Below are 14875 nucleotides of genomic sequence, written 5' to 3' on the forward strand. Positions count from 1 at the left end.
ATTACATCAAGGAGAAAGCTGCAGCCGGAACTTTCTCATTAAAACACCGAAATGCTGAATTAGAAGTAAAAATAACTGGGGGGGAAAAAAAAAGGGAAGAATTTCGTTAAGAAGTTTTCATGAAAAGTCTAATTTCGTTCTTTGGAGATAAGAACGCGTTTTTATTTCTTTTTTTCTGGTTCAGAAAGTTTCCAGACTAAAAAGTTCAAAAGTAAAATACTCGCTGCCTTCAAAAGTAAATTCAAGAAAGGACCGAACGGATATTGTGAAGCTCCGGTTTGCAGCCAATTGGTCTAGTTTACAAAACCCATTTCTTATCCCTGGTTAGAGAATTCTGAGGTAATAGAGGGAGGGGGGGGGGTCTTCTATTGAGGGTCCTCGTCTCTTGACCCGAGTGGAGAACTGTTACAAAGAGCGTCTATTGCGCTGGAGGACCTGTCCGCTCCTGTGTTACGCAGACAACCTATTGATATGAATAGGTACTGTGCAATGCTTAATTTCCCCTGTGATGGCGCTGCAAGGAAATTGAACATTTTACTGACAGATTTCCGTACAGATTACAGCCGATCGCTGGAGGTACCGGCAGGGTGACAGTTTGTGATTTGCCTATTGTCAAGGGATTCTCTAACAAGTAGGGATTGAGCAAAGCAGAGAGCCCCTTTAAGGCAATATTACAGCTCCGTTTTGTACAACGCTATGATTGCTTCCATTCTGCACAGGCAGATTCAACCTATTTGACCGTAAAAGAAACATGGAAGCCTGATGGACCAGATGGAATCCTTCAAGAACCATTTTGCTATCGATCCATCATGTCCGTCATGGACTTTGCAAAAACAGAACCTATGACGCCAAAGGTAACAGAGGTTTAAAAGCAAAAAAAAAAAAACAGAATCAGTGATTAACCCCTTTGACCACTTCCCCTTCAGCCCGCCCCTATAATTTGTGCGTGTCGGCTGTATCTTACAGTCGACACTTCACTACAACAGACGGTATCCCACTCATTTAACCCCATAAATGACACTGTCAAAAGCAACTGCGGCATCTAAGCCACTAGAAATAGGGAGTCAGCCCCTCCAAGAAAAGGCGTTGTCCACAACTGGACAACTGATGACCTATCCACAGGATAGGTTATCAGTATATGAACGGTCCAGGTCCGATACCCGAACCCCGCACCGATTCGCTGCTCCGGCTGCCTGCAGGCACCAGATGTTATTGCACAGTATGCAGTGTACGGAGCCGGTAGCAGGTGGCTCCGTACATTGCATAGCAGCTGTGCCGCAGAACTGCAGCTCTGCCGCTATTCCGTGAACGGAGCCATCTGCTTCCGACATAGACGTCCGGTACCCGGAGGCTGCCAGGGCAGCTGATCGGTGCGGGGTCCGAATATCGTACCTCCACCGATCAAATACTGATGACCTATCCTGTGGCTAAGTCATCAATTGTCCGGTTGTGGAAAACCTCTTTAAAGGTATGCAAATATTCTAATAGTATAGAAGTCCAGCTCCGAATTACTGCCAATGGACCAGGTGTGGACCTGTAAAGGGAAGTGTTACACATATATATATATATATATATATATATATATATATATATATATATATATCTATATATATCTATATACATACATACAGTGAAGGAAATAAGTATTTGATCCCTTGCTGATTTTGTAAGTTTGCCTACTGTCAAAGACATGAACAGTCTAGAATTTTTAGGATAGGTTAATTTTACCACTGAGAGATAGATTATATTAAAAAAAGAAAATCACATTGTCAAAATTATATATATTTATTTGCATTGTGCACAGAGAAATAAGTATTTGATCCCTTTGGCAAACAAGATTTAATACTTGGTGGCAAAACCCTTGTTGGAAAGCACAGCAGTCAGACATTTTTTGTAGCTGATGATGAGGTTTGCACACGTTAGATGGAATTTTGGCCCACTCCTCTTTGCAGATCATCTGTAAATCATTAAGATTTCGAGGCTGTCGCTTGGCAACTCGGATCTTCAGCTCCCTACATAAGTTTTCGATGGGATTAAGGTCTGGAGGCTGGCTAGGCCACTCCATGACCTTAATGTGCTTCTTTTTGAGCCACTCCTTTGTTGCCTTGGCTGTATGTTTTGGGTCATTGTTGTGCTGGAAGACCCAGCCACGAGACATTTTTAATGTCCTGGTGGAGGGAAGGAGGTTGTCACTCAGGATTTGACGGTACATAGCTCCATCCATTCTCCCATTGATGCGGTGAAGTAGTCCTGTGCCCTTAACAGAGAAACACCCCCAAAACATAATGTTTCCACCTCCATGCTTGACAGTGGGGATGGTGTTCTTTGGGTCATAGGCAGCATTTCTCTTCCTCCAAACACGGCAAGTTGAGTGAATGCCAAAGAGCTCAATTTTAGTCTCATCTGACCACAGCACCTTCTCCCAATCACTCTCAGAATCATCCAGATGTTCATTTGCAAACTTCAGACGGGCCTGTACATGTGCCTTCTTGAGCAGGGGGACCTTGCAGGCACTGCAGGATTTTAATCCATTACGGCGTAATGTGTTACCAATGGTTTTCTTGGTGCCTGTGGTCCCAGCTGCCTTGAGATCATTAACAAGTTCCCCCCGTGTAGTTTTCGGCTGAGCTCTCACCTTCCTCAGGATCAAGGATACCCCACGAGGTGAGATTTTGCATGGAGCCCCAGATCGATGTCGATTGACAGTCATTTTGTATGTCTTCCATTTTCTTACTATTGCACCAACAGTTGTCTCCTTCTCACCCAGCGTCTTACTTATGGTTTTGTAGCCCATTCCAGCCTTGTGCAGGTCTATGGTCTTGTCCCTGACATCCTTAGAAAGCTCTTTGGTCTTGCCCATGTTGTAGAGGTTAGAGTCAGACTGAATAATTGAGTCTGTGGACAGGAGTCTTTTATACAGGTGACCATGTAAGACAGCTGTCTTTAATGCAGGCACCAAGTTGATTTGGAGCGTGTAACTGGTCTGGAGGAGGCTGAACTCTTAATGGTTGGTAGGGGATCAAATACTTATTTCTCTGTGCACAATGCAAATAAATATATATAATTTTGACAATGTGATTTTCAGTTTTTTTTTTATATAATCTATCTCTCACTGGTAAAATTAACCTATCCTAAAAATTCTAGACTGTTCATGACTTTGACAGTGGGCAAACTTACAAAATCAGCAAGGGATCACATACTTATTTCCTTCACTGTATATATATATCCCTAGTGACTCTGATAATAAAGGAGGTGTTAAGAGTGGGTGACACTAGCCAGTGAACCCCGCCACTACCCCAGCCCTTTAACCCCTTAGTGACGAGCCTAATTTAGGCCCTAATGACCAAGCTATTTTTCATTTTTTTTTTTTTCGTTTTTCTATAGTCGCATTCAAAGAGCTATAACTTTTTTATTTTTTTGTCTACATAGCTGTATGAAGACTTGTTTTTTGCAGGATTAGTTGTGCTTTTTAATGGCACCATTTTGGGGTAGATATTTTTGATTAACTTTTATTAACTTTTTTTTTGGGGGGGGGGGTTAGAAAAAAAACAAATTCCGCCATTGTGCTATGCGTTTTTAAATTGACGCCATTCACTGTGCGACGTAAATAACATGTTACCTTTATTCTATGGGTCGGTACGATTACGGCGATACCACATATGTAGAGGTTTTTTATGTTTTACGACTTTTGCACAATAAAAACACTTTTGAACTACAATTATTTGTTTTTGCATCGTCACTTTCCAAGAGCCGTAATTTTTTTATTTTTCCATCAATGTAGTTATATGAGGGCTTGTTTTTTTGCGGGACGAGACGTAGTTTTGATTGGTACTGTTTTGGGGTATATGGGACTTATTGATTAATTTTTATTATGACTTTTTTGGGGGGCAATGGGGAAAAAATAGCAATTTCGCCATGGTTTTTTGCGGGTTTTTCTTTTACAGTGTTCACCTTGCGGTTTAAATTACATGTCGTTATTGACTGAGTCATTACGGTCACGCGATACCATATATACGTGTACTTTTATTTCTTTTTTTTTTACACTTTTACTAAATAAAACCACTTTTTATGGGAAAAAATTGATTAATTTTTTTACTGTCATTTTTATTTCACATTAATTACCGTATTTTTCGGACTATAAGACGCAGTTTTTAGCAAGAATAAATCTTGCGAAAAAGTCCCTGCGCCTTATAGTCGGCAGTCAAGGGACCCGGCAGCGCTCCTTACTTAACCCCTTCCTGACCCATGATGAGCCGGCACATCATGGAGCGGGGAGGGGATGATGTATGGAGCAGGCTCACGCGCTGACCCTGCTCCATACACTGCAGGTGTCAGCTTCTGACACGCTGCTCTAATGGCCAGGAACAGCTAGGAACTGTTCCTGCCCATTTAATTAGTTAAAGCGGCTCTGTCCCCAGATTATAAGTGCCCTATCTCCTACATAATCTGATCGGCGCTATAATGTAGAGAACAGCAGTGGTTTTTATCTTGAAAAACGATCATTTCTGAGCAAGTTATGAGCAATTTTAGATTTATGCTAATGAGTTTCTTAATAAACTGGGCGTGTTTTTACTTTTTACCAACTGGGCGTTGTACATTGACGCTGACCAATCAGTGACTAATCAGCGTCATACACTTCTCATTGTTCCAGTCCATTGTTACAGTGTGATTGTGCAGTGAAAGAAGCTGGACTGGAACAATGAGAAGTGTATGACGCTGATTGGTCACTGATTGGTCAGCCTCATACACTTCTCTGTACAACACCCAGTTGTCTATTAAGAAAGTCATTAGAATAAATCTAAAATTGTCAATAACTTGGTCAAAAATTATCGTTTTTCAAAATCAAAACCACTGTTATCTACATTCCAGCGCCGATCAGATTATGTAGGAAATAGGGCACTTATAATCTGGTAACCGCGGCATTTATAGTGGTTTTCCCATGAACAACATTTATGACATATCCACAGGATATGTCATAAACGTCAGATAGATGCGAGTCCCACCTCTATCTCTAGAACGGGGCCCACTAAACCCTGTTCTACCTTACCCGACTCCGCTCTCTTCCGGCCACTTCCTGATTACATGGTCGAGTTACGGAAACAGCGTAACTCGCTGAGGTACGCAGTTTCCGTAACTCCAATACAACTGAATAGTAGTTATGTAAACAGAATAGCATGCTACGCTGCTTCTGTAACTGCCATTCACTACTATGGGAGTTACAGAAACAGCATAGCTCAGCGAGTTACGCTGTTTCTGTAACTCATCCATGTATTGCAATGTATTGTACCAGCGATCTAATGATCACTGGTTCAAACCCCTTAGGGGAACTAATGAAATGTGTAAAAAAAAAAAAAAAATCATACATTTTCAGGAGTGTCAAAAATGTTTAAAAGTTAAAAAAAAAAACAAAAAAAAAAAAACTTTTCCCATTTGTCCCCAAGCACAATGTAAAAATAAAAAAAATTGGTATCGCTACGTCCGTAAAAGTCTGAAACTATTACAGTACAGCATTATTTGACTCACACAGTGAACGGAGTAAAAATAAAAAAAATATAAAACCCCAGAATCGTTGTCTTTTGGCTAAAAAGAATGAAATAAAAAGAGATAGAAAACTCTTATGTACCAAAAAAATATTGCTTTTAAAAACTACAGCTTGTCCCGCAAAAACTAAGCCCTCACACCGCTCAAACGATGGAAAAATATAAGTTATGGCTTTCAGAATGTGGTGAAACTGAACAAATTATTTTTTTTAACCAATAGTTTTTTCTTTGTAAATGAAGTAAAATATGGAATTTTTTCCTATTTTCTGTTGTCTAAAACCTGGGTGTGTCTTATAGTCCGAAACATACGGTACTTATTTTTTTTAGTCCCACTAGAGGACTTTACTATGCGATCTTCAGATCACTGCTATAATGCTTTGGTATACTTAGTATACCAGAGCATTATTGCCTGTCAGTGGCGTGTCCTAACAGGCATATGTCCAGGACAGACCTGGGGGCTTTTATCAGGCCCCCGGCTGCCATGACACCCCATCAGAGGCCCGCGATTGCATTAGCGGGCCGCCGATGGGTAACAGAGGGAGCTCCCTCCCTCTGTAAACAAGTTAAATGCCGCGGTCGCTGTTGATGGCAGCATTTAACAGGTTCAACGGCCGCGATCGAAGTAAACTCGATCGTGTGATTTGGAGCAGGAGCCTAGCTGTCATCAGACAACCGAGCCCCGACCCCAGCCTGCACGGGACACCCGTGCAGGACTTAGACTAGTGTCACGTGAAAAGGCGGCGGCCTAACCTAAGGCCCCTTAGTGACCGCCGCGAAAAGGCGTATTGGTGGTCACTAAGGGGTTAACATATGGCGAGCCAAGGCTCAAACGGTTTTCAATTTATTTCTGTGTTTTGTACAATAAAATGGTGTTAAAACATGAGCTAAGATAGGTGGAGCGGCGTGGACAGATAATAAACGTACACCGTGAAGTGTTGTGTCATACTGTGCGCCTAGACCTTCAAGTTTGGACGAGTAACAGTTTTATTTAAGGCTTAAAGGGGTTGTCCGAGATTTATTTTTTAAGTACATTTAAAAATACATTACACATATTAAAAATTGCATAATATACTTACCCGTGAAATCTTGCTTCTGTTCTCCGCTCTGGCTGCTTCTTCCTTCTGGTCACATGAGCTCTGACGTCACCTTTTCAGCCGCCTCCACTGTCGTGTCGTATCCCGATCACATGGTCTCGCACCATAGAGACCTCGGATGGTATACGACACGTCACTTAGTGTATATCGGCTTCTTCTGCTTCACATCCCGTAACGCGAATACGCGGTCACTGCTGTTCTCGCGGTCCCTGCTGTTCTCGAGATAACAGCAGGGGCCGCGCATGCGTGTTACAACAGAACAAGCCGATATACACCACGTCACAAGTGACGTGTCGTATACCCGGCAAGAATTCAAGATCAACAAAGCGGCAGAGCCAGAGCAGAGAGAGACGTCAACGGTCAAGTTCCCGACGGCAGGATCTGGAAACGGAGCCACTTTGGAAAACGTAAGTATATTACAAATGTATTTATATCTTAAATGATTTAAAGGTCTTATTAAAAATATTATGTTGTTATCTCGGACAACCCCTTTAATACAAGATAAAATTGACAACAGCGAACCTAGTTATATTTTATTTATTTTTTCCAAGGTATTAACGTTTTTATTTGGCTTTACGGCGTGGTGTTCTACAGTGCCAAACCGTCGGGCGAGCGAGCAACACCTACAGAAGAGTTTGAAGAAGTATCGACGTCTCTGTCCTTCGGGTGAAGTCCAGCTGATCGGGAAAAGGCGTTAAAGGACCTTTCATGCAGCAAGGGACAAGGAGGACAACACTGACCAAGAAGACTTCTGATAGAGTGAGTATGAACTTCTCCACAGTCAAACCAACTTGCTAACCAAAGTTCATTCAATCCAGTATCAGCAACTACATACAAGTCAGCAGGAATGCTGTGCTCCACTCTGCTGGACAAGGCTTATGCACATGACAAGATGTATTAGCAAGAAGAGCATTTTTTAACAAAACCTCCAAACGGCTCCACAAGCTCGCTAAAACGGATCTGTGTTTATGAGGAGACGTGGAAGCCTGATCACTCAGAAATGAAGTTGCCAGTGTTGAGTCAACCATGGGAAGCGCGTTTGTGCTTTGCAGACACAACTGGCAGAGAATGCCCAATGTAAAATTGTTAGAGATAGGCAGATTTGCATGCTGGAATCGCAGGTGATAGTTTTGAGAAATGGTGGTGATGATATTGATGCGCAGCTGACTGGGTCTTATGCTGCGATCAATGCATTTAAGGGTAAGGCGGCATCTACGGATGCGATCATTGCCAAGTTGAATGATGAGCTTGCTGCTAGGTCACAATTGGTTGCCAGTATACAAATCATAAAGAATTTTTCAAAAATGTTACCGGCCTTGTCTTTTTCAAGGCCTGATTCCGCTATAAGTTTGCCCTCTACAGGGCAAAAAAGGGGGGAGTAGAAAGAGTGATGGATCAGATGTCCCAAATCGTGATCCCATCCAGAAACCTGAAGGTAACACGTTTACGGAAGTGTTACGCAAATGTAAGCGTACGATAATCAGGAGTGCGTCCCTAGCCATGCAGAACTTTAAGAGATCATGCACTGGTGACTGCCCCTAGTCCAGCAGAGCATGTACTGTTAAATGTTTTGCATGTGCCGGCTCAGGCCATATTGCTAAGTACTGCGAGTCTTTGGCTACTAAGAAATGTGGTCCTGTTAAAGGTTTTAAATGTGGTCAGATGGGCCATATTGCTAGAAAATGCCATGGCATAAGCAACCGTGGAAAGCCTAGTAATAGAAAGTGGCCAAATTACATCAAATGGTGGATTTAGACAAGGACAAAATTGTTGCGTGAGAATCTCCTCCAGCCATGTGCTCAAGGGTTTAGATGACCAACCACAACTGGGGAGGAGTTCAGCTGTGAATTTTAAGTAGGCCATAATTTACATGTTCACAGTTAGGTGTTATCTCTTTGATGTCTGTACTGTGTATTTATGGTCTGTAGTGTTTGTCTCCAGTTGTCCTTTTGTTTTCATTTTGTGGTTCCTTCACAGATTCTATTGTGGTGTATCCCTGGTTATCAGTAGTTATGTACTTATACTATATGGGTGTTGCCTGTATTTATAATACATAATAAGAAAGCCACTCCAGGAGAATAACTGCAGAATCAGCCAATGACTAGTGATGCATTAGCTTGTGCTGTGAACTTATATTAGGTATAGAGGTGCGGACAGGTAACATAAGTTCACTTGTAGTGTTAGGTTATACTGCACACCTAGACCTTCAAGTTCAGGAATGGTAATGCATTTACATCTATAATCGCAAAATGTTTTAATTGCTCTCTATTTGGGATAATAACGTGGGAATTGTTATTTAACACAATTTCATCTGAGGCCTAATGTGAGTGTAATTAAATACAGCGAATAAAAATATGGCTGATTCTTTAGTGTTTAACTGGAGTGTTCCTGTAGGAAAGGTTGACAGGGGGAGGTAACCCTGGCTAAACACATATCTTGATTTTAAGATAATGGGTTTGGTCAGACAGGGATATAGTTCCACAAACCTGAGTATTGTGAAGAACCACAAAACAGTACTTCATGTACAGCTCCCCTCGGATATCCTAACCTATAAGGGCAGCTATGCATATCTGTCTGTACCGATGGATGTTGAAAGAAGGAGGATACGATCCTCTGCCAAGGTAGTTAGGACTGGGTGCTTAGACACCAGTGTTGAGATACCGAGGGGACCTGTGAGATGAAGGTCAACCCAATACCCTCTTCAAGCTTAAGATACATGGGTCAAGGGTAATAGAGTTGGTACCGAGTGCAATATGTTTACTACACCATCTGTGCGACTAATTGCACCGGAAGAGGAATACTCCTCCAGGGGGCATTGTACCTTTTTGTATTGTCACAGGTATCGATGTAGCTGAACAGAAGAACTCCAGTCACCCCTGAGTAGAGGCTCGATATCTGTCCAGATGATCCCTCTTGAGTCCAGTGAGGAAGAGGATATCGTGGAGAAGCGTAAAAAGTCTGAGAATCGAGCCTCCATCCCATTCCCTGAAAAGAGACTCAGAGGTGTCCTGGTGGGAGACCTGTTTGGGTACAACCCCAAAGGAATTTTGTACTTCAACCTGCTCATCCACCCTGTGGTAATACTGATGAGTGAAAGGACTTGCCGACCAAGCAAACTAGGTCAGGCGTAAAAGAATGAACTTGGATTAAGGACATAATGCAAATACAGTCCTGTGACCCGTAATTGTCGAGTTTATGTATATACATATATTTGTGTAGTGTAATATGAATTAATGTGTCGTACAAAAACTTTCAAGGTGTACATATAGACAGTCTAGGTGTAAATAAGTGTACATGTGTACCTTACACGTGTTTATGGAGAAGTAGTGAGAGATGCTGTTTGAGCATGAATCTCTATATGTACATTTACCTATGGTTTGGGGGGGAATATTTTTGTATGTTTGATTATTTTACATTTTGTGTGTATGATTGGGTAGTGGGTAGAAACCCTTAGGGACAGGTAAGGTACACACACCATTGTAGGTAATTGCCCTTCAACCTTAAAGCTGGTATGGTTCATAAGATGATGGATTGAATGTTAGGTAGAGGGGAAATGGAAGGAAGTCCCGCCCCACAATTAGATATCGGGTACCGAGACATCACCTCCTACTTAGGGATGTTAACCTGCCATGGTAGAGACCTGGGTATTGGCCCACAAGGATTGCGTTTTCAATCAAGGTGTTTGGGAGATTTGGAAGAAGTCAAGTTGATCACAAACCCAGTTGAAGGTGATGCCGCAAGGGTCGACTAACGAACTGTGTTGAAGGAAGTTTGTCGAAAGGCAAGACTAAGCCATTCCAAGGCCGACCGTGTGAGGGAATAAGTAGCCTTACAGGGGTCGGCACACTAAAATGGGATCTGCCGCTGGAAAAACCTGCTGACACCGCTAAAGAGGAAAAGATTCATAAAGAAAGAAGAAGATCCAGGACTTTGAGTTTTGTTATAGACTTTGAGTTTCTATGGACTTTCAGCTTCGTTTTATGGAATTTGAGGCTTGTTCGATGGGCTTTGCGTTTCTATGGACTGTGAGTTTCATTATATCGACTTTTGAGTTTGAGGACTGGAAGGAACGTGTCCTTGAGGGGACAAGTGATGTCCGGAGTACCTAAGTCCAAAAGTATACTTCCATCTCAGACCATTACCAGTAACAAGGGAGGTTGAGGGGGTAATTAGAACCGCACAAACACTTCCCCAAATTGCATTGTCGAGTCCACGACAACAGGGGGATTGTGAAAACGGAAGTGTCCCATTATATATATATATATATATATATATATATATATATATATATATATATATATATTCTCATGAGCCAGGACTGTAGAGACACAGCCCTGGTCATGAGAAACTGCCTAAAAACAAAGCAGGGCAATTAGCCTGCTTTAAACTGAGGAAGACAGGAGATAATGCTTTTGATCTCCTGTCTCCATATTTGAACTTCCAGCGCACGCTCTCGCTGGATTTCACGCACATGAGTCGGCCAGTGATATGTTATCACCATGCCGAGCCATGTCAGCCAGAGGCAAGCGCCACTTGCCCCCATTTACAAGCGTATTGACAGGATTTAAATCGCCCTGTGCCGGTACGCTCAGTAGAAGAGCCTACCCCCACCACCACTCCACCGACGAGCCGAGCTTGGGCCGGGACCTGCCTGCCTCCCACACCAGCTCACCTGCTCCAGTCTCCAGATCCTGCCTTGCGGAACCTCTCCGGCTCCTGCTCCACCAACGACACACTAAGTATCAAGTGTAGCAACAGCTACACTTAACAAACACACACTCTCTCTCTCTCTCTCTCTCTCTCTCCGTTTCCCCTTGCTGTCCCCGATTTAACCCTCGCTCCCCAAGTTAACCCTTGCTGAAACACTTGAACCCTCACATTACCCGATACGTTGAACCCTTCCCATTGTTAACCCCTTACCTGATTAACCCTTAGTATACAGGGCCAGTTATATTAGGAGGGAGTGGGACAGAAATAGTGAGCGTGTGAGAATTACGTAACTTGTGTATGTATTGTAACGTAATGTATATATGTATGTTTAGGTAAGTGGGTGGTGGTATAGATTAGGATTGTGATACCTTGTTTATACTGTACCACGTGTAGTGTCAGTGCATTCAGTACATATTAAATTAGGCTAATTCCACATCCTGACCAAGATCCTGAATAAAGAAATTTGTTGCAAAGCTGGTGAGTGCCTCGATACTTTCTATCTGTTGATATCAAGTTGTTTTGTGCTGTAGTTGTCGATGAGCACCTCCGGAACAATTAGACTGCCGTGATCCATTAGAAAAGGCCATTGAAATACTCCATTCAAATATTTATTGGTTCAACAGCGCCAGCCTCTTCCTTCTATCTACATATGAAGTGATGTGTATTGGGATACACTGATATTATACTGTGATTATTTACTGTGTTTGGTGTATTTTATATGTAAGAGTGATTACGGTTTGTAATAATAAATATTACCTTTATTTACCTTCAATCGTTTTCCCATACGGAGTAGCAAAGCAATTAGATTGACGTTAGTATAAGAAAAAGGTAGGGGAACTAGGCATAACCCTGGTGACCCTGATATAAAGGCGGTGGTAGTAGTGGGTGTCAATAGCAGGTGAACCCCATTATTACGCCCTTTACAGAACCGTACAAAAGATCCCATTGACCAGGAAGATACGATCACCAAAAGTGCTGAGCTCAAGTAGACGGTGCAGGGTGTTATTGTATTTGTAGTGCATGTTACCTTACATTAAACTGCTTGGCTATTAAGAATTCAAGCTGGCTACCTATTTTACGGTCAGTTTGTCAATGGTGTGACAGAGGAGGCTACTCAGGAACATGTCAGCGTGGCTTGTAGGCAGAGGCCATCCTATGAGACATCAGGCTGTGTTATCACATGTGGATTCTGACATTTGTGACATTTGGGTTGGAGTCGTGTTTTGTAGCTGGGAATTAAATTGTGATCAGGGAATTTGTCGAGCACTAAAATAATGAACATTTGTATCCTGTAATTTCTCTCTTTAAAATATAAGACATTTATCTCCATACACGTGACGGCCGGAGCAGTCTCAGGTTCACACAGTAAAGACTTTTATTATAAGGATGTTGTTGGTGTTACACAACTGCATTACCACACGTGTCACAATCACCTCTCATAATCCAGCACCCACAGGACAGTGGGCAGCAGTGACCGGAGACGTATGGGGTAAGGGATGGCACAGTGGGGAGCAGTGACAGGGGAGACGAGGGTAAGTGATGGCACAGTGGGGAGCAGTGACAGGGGACAGATTGGGTAGGGGATGGCACAGCGGCGAGTATTGACGGAGGACAGACAAGGTAAGGGATGACACAGTGAAGAGCAGTGATGGAGGAGAAACGGGTTACGGTATGGCACAGTGGGGGATATTGACGGCAGAGACAGGGTAAGAAATGGCACAGAGGGGAGTAGTGCTGGGGGACAGATGGGGTAAGGGATGGCACAATGGAGAGCAGTGACGGAGGAGAAAAGGGGTAAGGGATGGCTTAGTGAGGAGCAGTGACAGGGGGCAGACCGGTGAGGGATGACAGTGGAAACCGGCAGCTCAGTAAAGTGAAAAAAGGACCAACGGTGCTGCTATAGTAAACTATGTCACAGGTTTAGGCCTGATGAAGACGCCGATCCGGCGTTGAAACGCGTAGCCTCTGCTATTTACAAATAAATACTTTTATTTCATGCCTGCCTAAACCTGTGACATTGTTTACTATAGCAGCGCCGTTGGTCCTTTTTTCACTGTACTGAGCTCTTCTTCTGACAACAAACTTTGTTTGTTTGTGTATGGACCTGGCAGCAGCTTTCTTACTTTTGTGACACTTATCAGTGTCCACAATCCAAGGTGAGCACTTTTTTTTGTCATTAAGTTGCTCCCGTGTATTACCTCGCTTTTATCTGCACTATGTGGCACCGTGTCTTTTTTACTCTATTTTAGTGGAAACCGGTGACATCGTAAGGGATGGTGAAGTGGGGAGTAGTGACTGAGGAAAGATGGGGGTGAGGGATGACATAGTGAGGAGCAGTGACAGAGAGACAGGGTAAGGGTTGGTACAGTGGTTGGTACAGTGGGCAGAAGTGACAGAAAAGAGACGGGGTAATGGTTGGCACAGTGGGCAGCAGTGACAGAAAAGAGACAGGGTTAATGGATGGCACAGTGGGCAGCAGTGACGGAGGAGAAACAGGGTAAGGGTTGGTACAGTGGGCAGCAGTGACAGAAAAGAGACGGGGTAATGGATGGAACAGTGGGCAGCAGTGACGGAGGAGAGACAGGGTAAGGGTTGGCACAGTGGGAAGCAGTGACGGAGAGACAGGGTAAGGGTTGGCACAGTGGGCAGCAGTGACGGAGGAGAGACAGGGTAAGGGCTGGCACAGTGGGCAGCAGTGATGGGGGACTTGGAAAAGTAGGGTTCAGTAATAGGGGACATTCGCTTCAGTGATAAGGGATAGAGGACGATAAGAGACCAGTGGGGAGCAGTGGCGGGACAGGAGGGAGCAGTGGCGGGACAGGAGGGAGCAGTGGCGGGACAGGAGGGAGCAGTGGCGGGACAGGAGGGAGCAGTGGCGGGACAGGAGGGAGCAGTGGCGGGACAGGAGGGAGCACTGGCAGGACAGGAGGAAGCAGTGACAGGACAGTAGGGAGCAGTGGCAGGACAGTAGGGAGCAGTGACAGGACAGGAGGGAGCAGTGGCAGGACAGGAGGGAGCAGTGACAGGACAGGAGGGAGCAGTGGCAGGACAGGAGGGAGCAGTGGCAGGACAGTAGGGAGCAGTGACAGGACAGGAGGGAGCAGTGGCAGGACAGTAGGGAGCAGTGACAGGACAGGAGGGAGCAGTGGCAGGACAGGAGGGAGCAGTGACAGGACAGGAGGGAGCAGTGACAGGACAGGAGGGAGCAGTGGCAGGACAGTAGGGAGCAGTGGCAGGACAGGAGGGAGCAGTGACAGGACAGGAGGGAGCAGTGACAGGACAGGAGGGAGCAGTGACAGGACAGGAGGGAGCAGTGGCAGGACAGGAGGGAGCAGTGGCAGGACAGTAGGGAGCAGTGGCAGGACAGGAGGGAGCAGTGACAGGACAGGAGGGAGCAGTGACAGGACAGGAGGGAGCAGTGGCAGGACAGGAGGGAGCAGTGGCAGGACAGTAGGGAGCAGTGGCAGGACAGTAGGGAGCAGTGGCAGGACAGTAGGGAGCAGTGGCAGGACAGGAGGGAGCACAGGCAGG

The 14875-nt window shown here is 44.3% G+C and overlaps 1 protein-coding gene across 5 annotated transcripts in view; it reads right to left on the bottom strand.

Annotated features, from left to right (window-relative positions):
* The window catches only part of SLC36A4 (solute carrier family 36 member 4), a 230948-nt gene that overhangs the window by 215332 nt on the left and 741 nt on the right, over positions 1–14875 (bottom strand). The gene's annotated exons all lie outside the window — the stretch shown is intronic.

The sequence above is a fragment of the Rhinoderma darwinii genome, chromosome 2, assembly GCF_050947455.1.
Source record: "Rhinoderma darwinii isolate aRhiDar2 chromosome 2, aRhiDar2.hap1, whole genome shotgun sequence".
NCBI lineage: Eukaryota > Metazoa > Chordata > Amphibia > Anura > Rhinodermatidae > Rhinoderma > Rhinoderma darwinii.